Raw genomic sequence first — 7,434 nt, 5'->3', positions numbered from 1 at the left:
AAGACAAAGTGACAGCCTACAGAATGGGAAAAGGTCTTCACCAACCCCACATCTGACAGAGGGCTGATAGCCAGAATATATAAAGAACTCCAGAAATTAGACATCAAAATGCCCAAGAGTCCAATTAAGAAATGGGCTATAGAACTAAACAGAGAATTCTCCACAGGGGAAGTTCAAATGGCTGAAAGACATTTAAGGAATTGCTCAACATCCCTAATTATCCGGGAAATGCAAATCAAAACGACTCTGAGATACCACCTTATATCTGTCAGAATAGCTAAGGTCAAAAGCACAGAAGACAGTTTATGCTGGAGAGGATATGGAACAAGGGGAACTCTCCTCCACTGCTGGTGGGAATGCAAGCTTGTACAGCCACTTTGGAAATCAATATGGTGCTTCCTTAGAAAATTGGGAATCCATCTCCCCAAGACCCAGCTGTAGCACTCTTGGGCATATACCCAAGGAATGCTCAATCATACCACAAGGGCATTTGCTCAACTATGTTCATATCAGCATTGTTTGTAATAGCCAGAACCTGGAAACAACCTAGATGTCCTTCAACTGAAGAATGGATAAAGAAAACATGGTACATATACACAATGGAGTACTACTCAGCAGAGAAAAACAATGACACCATGAGGTTTGCAGGCAAATGGATGGATCTAGAAAAAAATCATCCTGAGTGAGGTAACCCAGACTCAGGACAAACATGGTATGTACTCACTCATAGGAGGATGCTAGATGTAAAACAAAGATGACTAGACTGCTACACAACTCCAGGGAGGCTACCTAGAAAACAGGACCCTAGGAAAGACCCAAGTATCACCCAATGACAAAGAAATGGATGAGATCTACATGAACAACCTGGACGACAGTGGGAGTAATGAAGGGGAAGATTTGAGGGAAAGAAAGCTTAGGGGAGCAGGAGATCCCAGCTGGATCAAGAACAGAAAGGGAGAATGAGGAATAACAGACCATGATAAATGAAGACCACATGAGAACAGGAATAGGCAGAGTGCTGGACAGGTCCCCAGAAATCCACAATGATACATCCTCTGTAGACTGCTGGCAATGGTCAAGAGAAAGCCTGATCTGACCTAGTCTGGTGATCAGATGACTAAACACCCTAACAGTCATCTTGGAACTCTCATCCAATAACTGATGGAAGAGGATGCAGAAATCTTCAGCCAGGCCCCAGGTGGAGCTCCAGGTGTCCAACTGTCGAGAAAGAGGAGGGTCTGCGAGAGCATGAATTGTTGAATCCAAGATTGCAAAAAGCACAGGGACAAATAGCTAAAGGAATGGAAGCACATGAATTATGAACCAAAAGCTGTGGAGCCCCCAGCTGGATCAGGCCCTCTGGATAATTGAGACCATTGAATAGCTTGATCTGTTTGGGAGGCATCCAGTCTGTGAGACCAGGGTCTGTCCTTAGTGCATGAGCTGGCTGTTTAAAACCTTGGGCTTACACAGGGACACTTTGCTCAGTCTGGAAGGACGTGACAGGACCTGCCTGTACTGAATCCACCAGGTTTAAATGAATCCCCAGGGGTGCCTTGATCCTGGAGGACATGGGAATGGAGGGGAGGGGCTAGGGGAAAGATGGAGGTGGGGGTGGGAAGGGGGAGGACAGGGGAACCCATGGCTGATGTATAAAATTTAAAACACATAATAATAAAGAAAAAATAATAAAAAAATAAAATAAAAAATTAGTTTTACTTTTAAAGTCAAATATATGCTAACTTGAAATTTTTAACACTTTCAAATAATGTATCTATTGTAATGTTACTGCTTGAATCCCTCTTTTATGAGAAATGGTGTTTATTATCCTGTGTAGTAGTTCATGCCTATATTTCCAAGACTCAGGGAGCTGAGGCAGGAGGATCATGATTTGGAGGCTGCCTGAATTACATTGTGAGACCTTGTCTCAACAAAAAAAGTGTTTGTTATTGTGTGGGTTTTCTGTAGTTACCTGTTATAGGTATATACTTATAACATGATCTCTAATTCCTAGGCAAAATAAAACCAAGAAAAATAGTGCTGATTTTTTTTTTTGTTTTTAATTTTCAGGCACATAATTCATTATTATCATCTATAGTCAGTACAATATATGTCCAAAGCTTATATGTGAAGATAATAAGATAATTTCCAAATCTTACTTAAATGAATAATTTTACATTTCTCTACATCTCAAAAACAGTTGTGTTCATCACTTGTCATACAAAGTCTATTAGTTCGGGAGAAAATTAAGGTTTCTTTTCTGCTATCTTGCTCTTTGTTAATTGCTATTTATATCACTTTGGGGGCACATTAAAATTGTGTATCAAAGGAGTCTTAATAACTTTTTGATAATAACAAAAGTTCTGACTAAATGTAAATTGATTTTAGAACATAATATTAATAGCTATAAAGCTATTACACAGCTGTTAGTGATGATACAGCTATTATTATTAGAGTTGTTATGATAAATGAGGGAATTATTTTACTGGTTAAACATTACATTATCATCTGCATAAAATGGCAATTTTTTTGTTGCTTGAAAATACTTACTAGCATATCCATACTATGCATTTATTTTAGCTTTTAATGATTTCCCAGTAGACTACAGTATTACCTTTAATATATTTGAAAGTAGTAGTATTTTCAATTGAAAGATAATTACATCCCAAAGTAGTTCAAGGATATGTAATGAAGATTTAAAAAGAAACATTCTGCTAATCTATAATTAAATAAAGTAATCCCATTATTCTATTTAACTTCTTAACATGATAGCAGCAGTCTTGTCTACATCAGAACAGGGTTCATAGTGATCAGTTTAATCCTTTGATACTTTTCATTCACTTACAAATGACTGTGTGGTAGGTCATCTCTGCTCTGTCCTTTCTGGACCATGGTTATTCCACTGCTCAAGAGGGATTTGGGCTTTGGCCACTGAGACTGGCTCCTAGGACTAACAGAACTTCTAAAAAGTCTGTGTGGTTCTCGCCTTTGTTCTTAGGGGAGATTTTGTAATTGAGTTTAACGACAGGTCTGCCTATAGTTGGTACATTCAAGGACATTGTTCCCAGCCCTGTGAGTAAAAGATATAATCGCCTCATATAAAGTGGGATGGATATGAGAAGTGTGAACCTGAACTGCACATTTGGGAGCACTTCCAGGCAGGCACTCTGAAAAACAGCAGTAAAACTCAACTCTCCTGAAGCTTTACTGTCTGGCAAGGACTTATAGCTGGGTTCATTTCTATACACAGAGCTTTCTCTTCCATGGTACCCCTGCCTCTGACCTGGCTAGAGTGCTTCATTTTCCTGAATTGCTAGTGAGTCCTCCACATCTGTTTCCACATCCTGCTGATTAATGCAACACCTGCTTATTTCCCAGGTCAAGAGTGTAGGGCTATGGCATTTTTAGTTCTATTTTGATGGATCTGGGCAACAATTTTGAGATTGGAACCCCATCCCTATATCTCTTCCACAAAATATGAAAATATATATTATTCTTTCATTTTGCCACTTTCTGTGACATTGGTGGAGACCCAGAGGTAATATTTCTGATATAATTAACTAAGCAAGAGAGAAAGGAAAAAGAAACTTGTCTAAAGGAGACAAATACTCTTAGGAGAGTAGAAGTAAATGTAGTAGTTGAGACAGACTAGGAGTCTTGGGCTCGAGCTCTTGGTTTCTCCCAGTGCTGTCCTAGGGGCAGTAGCTTTGCCATCTTAGAGCCTGTGGGAGACAAAAGATCTAGGTTCCTGCCAGACACACATAGATCTTCCGCACAGTGGGGCCCAAGAAGAGGATGATGATGCTCAAGGTGAGGACCTTGTCCTGGTGGGCTAACTCAGGGAGGTGGGTCATAGAACTGTCATTTCTGCTAAGAGAGCACACAGTATTGTAAAACATGTTCTCCCTGCATCTGGAAAAGCAGAAGCAGCCATAGTGCCTAGAAAAAAAAGAAGCCAAGTCTTGACTAGTTCATCAGGCATAAATGTTGGTCTCCTTCCTAGAGCTACTGAGACAATCCCCATTCCTGACTCTTCACTCACTCCAGATAATCCCAGGTACCTAATATGGTTACAAATCAAACACTAATACTAAATTGTAACTTTAAAAATACAGTTATTTGGTCCACCCATAATTTTGCCATCTATAAAGATGAAGGTAAATGTGTACCCTGAGATAGCTTGCTTGTTGACCTTGACATGAAGAATGACACCTCAGTTGAGTAATGGATACTGTAAGAATGGAGTATACATTCAATACTTTACAAATTTCAGTAGCACTTTAGTTTATATTTAATTTTTTCTTTTGGTGCTAAGGATCAAAACTATACCTTCTACTTTAACTCTACCACTGAGCTATCTTCCCCATTACCCTGATGTTTAGATTTTGTAATCATCATTTATAAAAACCCCGCTTTGACTAAATACATAGTACAAAATGGCAGAGGTATATTTAGGACCATTTCAGAAATTGTTAGAAATTCTGTTCTAGACAAAAACTAGAATTCATATAACAACTTTTAAAAAATGAAACTCAGCTCAGCAACTCAAACAGAAAATTCTAAAAATCAAAAGTTCTAATACGGTACAATTTAAATATATAATAATATATATTCTCCTACCTCCCTACATCTTAAATAAATATATTTCTTTTATTTAAAGATTTATTTATTTATTATGTATACAGAAGAAGGTGCCAGATCTTATTACAGATGGTTGTGAGCCACCAAGTGGTTGATGGAAATTGAACTCAGGACCTCTGGAAGAGCAGTCGGTGCTCTTAACCTCTGAGTCATCTCTCCAGCCCCTTAAATAAATATATTTCTAAGGAACAGACTTCTTTACAGTGGTGTCCTTTGCTGCCTGCCAGGAGGCCCTAGGGCAGATAGCAATGGGGCTGAGAAGTTATCAGGCAGGATCCAGCATCCCAGCTCTGAGCCTGTTCTGGAGCTTCTGTGCATTAGTTATGAACTTGTCTCTACTTTTGGCACTGTGGCAGTGGGTGGAAAGAAGCAGAGAAATCTCAGTAGTTGTGCTGGGAAGTTTTATGTCAACTTGATACAAGCTGTAGTCATTTTGGAAAAAGGAAACTCAATTGAGTAAATGCTACCACCAGACTGGCCTGTGGGCAAGCCTGTGGTACATTTTCTTGATTCTTGATTGATATGAGAAAGCTCAGTTTTGTGGGCAGTGCCATCCCTGGGCTTATGGTTCTGGGACCTATAAGAAAGGCTGAGCAAGCTATGGAGAATAAGTCTGTCAGCAATGCTCCTCCATGGCCTCTACAATAATTCCTACCTTCAGGTGTTTGCCTTGCTTGAGTCCTATCCTGACCTCTTTGATGATACCTACAATGTGGAAGTGAAGCAAAACAAACCCTTCATGATATTTCACCACAACATTAGAAACCCTAACAAAGACTTATCAAAACTACCCTGAGAGAGCACAACCAAGTCTAATTTGTAGTAAAATTCTACCCAGAGGCTTAGGAATAATTTCGAAAACTGTACGACTGTTTAAGTGTTGCATTATTCTAAGATTGATTATAGAAATTGAAGTACAATCAAATTGACTTGATTTCATTTTGTTCTTGCAATTTGGAAGGTAGAAAATACATTTTCTCTCCTGTAAAGAACTTTCAAGGACAGAACATGAAACAGGAATTTGAGAGCCTTTTCTGAAACTCATTTCCAAAAAGGGTTCACACATATAGTAAGTAGCTTTACTGCTTCCAGGATTCCCAGAGAACTTTAGCTAAGGGAGGATCATAAACTATGAGTATAAAAAAGTTCCTGTGCTGGAATGTAGTACAATTATGATACTCACACTGTTTGATGTCATTTATGCAGTCAGTAACTTGAGTCTGCTAACCTAATATAGTTTTATAAACCATTTGGTTCATAAGGAAAGGACAGATTTCCAGTAATGATTCAGGTGAATCAATTTAGAATTTCTCTTCATGAATTGGTTAATAAAGATGTATTAGATGTTGTTTTGCTTGTTAATAGAGCATAAGATGACTTCAAATGTCCTGACATAAACAAAGCAAATTCATGCCTTCATTCATTTATTCCTTTCCTCTTGTCCTCCCTTCTATGAGACGTAGTTTCATATAACCTAGTCTGACCTCGAACTTGGTATGTAGTTTAATATGATGGTGATTTCCTGGTTCTGCTGCTTTAACTAATTCAAGAGTGCTGATATTCTAGGTGTGTGCCACCATATCATACACAAATTTATTTCTAAAAGTTCTGCACATGGGAAGCCTATCACTTGTTTCACCAGGCTAAAATGAAGGTGGTGACAGTGTTTTGTTCTTTCACAGACTTCCAGAGGGTCTGCTTCCATGCCTGCCCAACTTCTAAAGGCCACCCATATGTATACTCATTTCCATTTTGCCAAGTTAAGTAACATACTCATGAATTTCTGAAATTAGACTGGTGGAAATCTTTAGTGGGTTATTATTCTGCCTGCCACAAATAGGTGTAAAGAAAAGTTCTCAAATTATTAGCAATTTTTAGATTCTTTTAAGATCCTTTCTTCCAGTTTTTTTAAAAAGCCAAAATCTTATTAATTATATCCTTTTCAATTCAGGCAACCATATCATGCTAATGATTTCCAGATGGAAGGCTTGAGTCATCATTTTCTAAGTATTTGATCCTAAGATCTCCAATACAGAAAAAGAAAACACATGTCGGGAGGGAGGAATGGATTGCAATTCATTTTGCGTGAGTCTTGTGTGGCCTGGGAAACATCACTATGTCATGTGTACAATGGACAAGAAGATTGCGAGAAGGACCTTTCACTTTGATTTAGCATGCCATCCTATCATGGCCATTCCAATCCATATCTTTATCTGCATGCTTATGTTCACAGGACCTCTCATACTTTCAGTATCTCTTTCTTAAATTCAAGAGAGCATAGGCACTCCCAGGTTCCTTGATCTTCCATTAGGCATTTCTAAGCCTTACTTCTCTGCTTTCTAGATTCACTTCAAGACATTTCATTTTTTCCCCTTTCTCATTACATAGTTAATATGAGTTCAAGGAAAAGAGAGACAGATTTCAATTTGTGGATTGGAAGAAAGCAGAAAGCATGCATTTCTCCTTCCTGGTGGAGGGAGCTGAAAAGTATATCAGAAGGCTGGGAGAGGATGGATCAGAGTAAAGTGGGACTCAACACACTGTATCACAGAGTTAGTGGACATGGTTCATCCTTTATGCTCTAAAGTAGAAAGGAAGTCGTGTCAGGTCACAGACACTGGACGCTATCATGAAGAGATTTGCATAAGTGTCACAGAGCCATGTCTTATTAATACCAGTGCATATGCAGGATGGGGACATAAGCTCTCAGGATGATAGACAGAGAAAAAGCTGAGAGTTTCCTTGTGTTCCTGTGTGCCAGGGGTAACCCTGAGCATCAGAATATCTCCAAAG

Source organism: Onychomys torridus, chromosome 2 (genome assembly GCF_903995425.1).
Source record: "Onychomys torridus chromosome 2, mOncTor1.1, whole genome shotgun sequence".
NCBI lineage: Eukaryota > Metazoa > Chordata > Mammalia > Rodentia > Cricetidae > Onychomys > Onychomys torridus.
Note: the sequence above shows the minus strand (reverse complement) of the source record.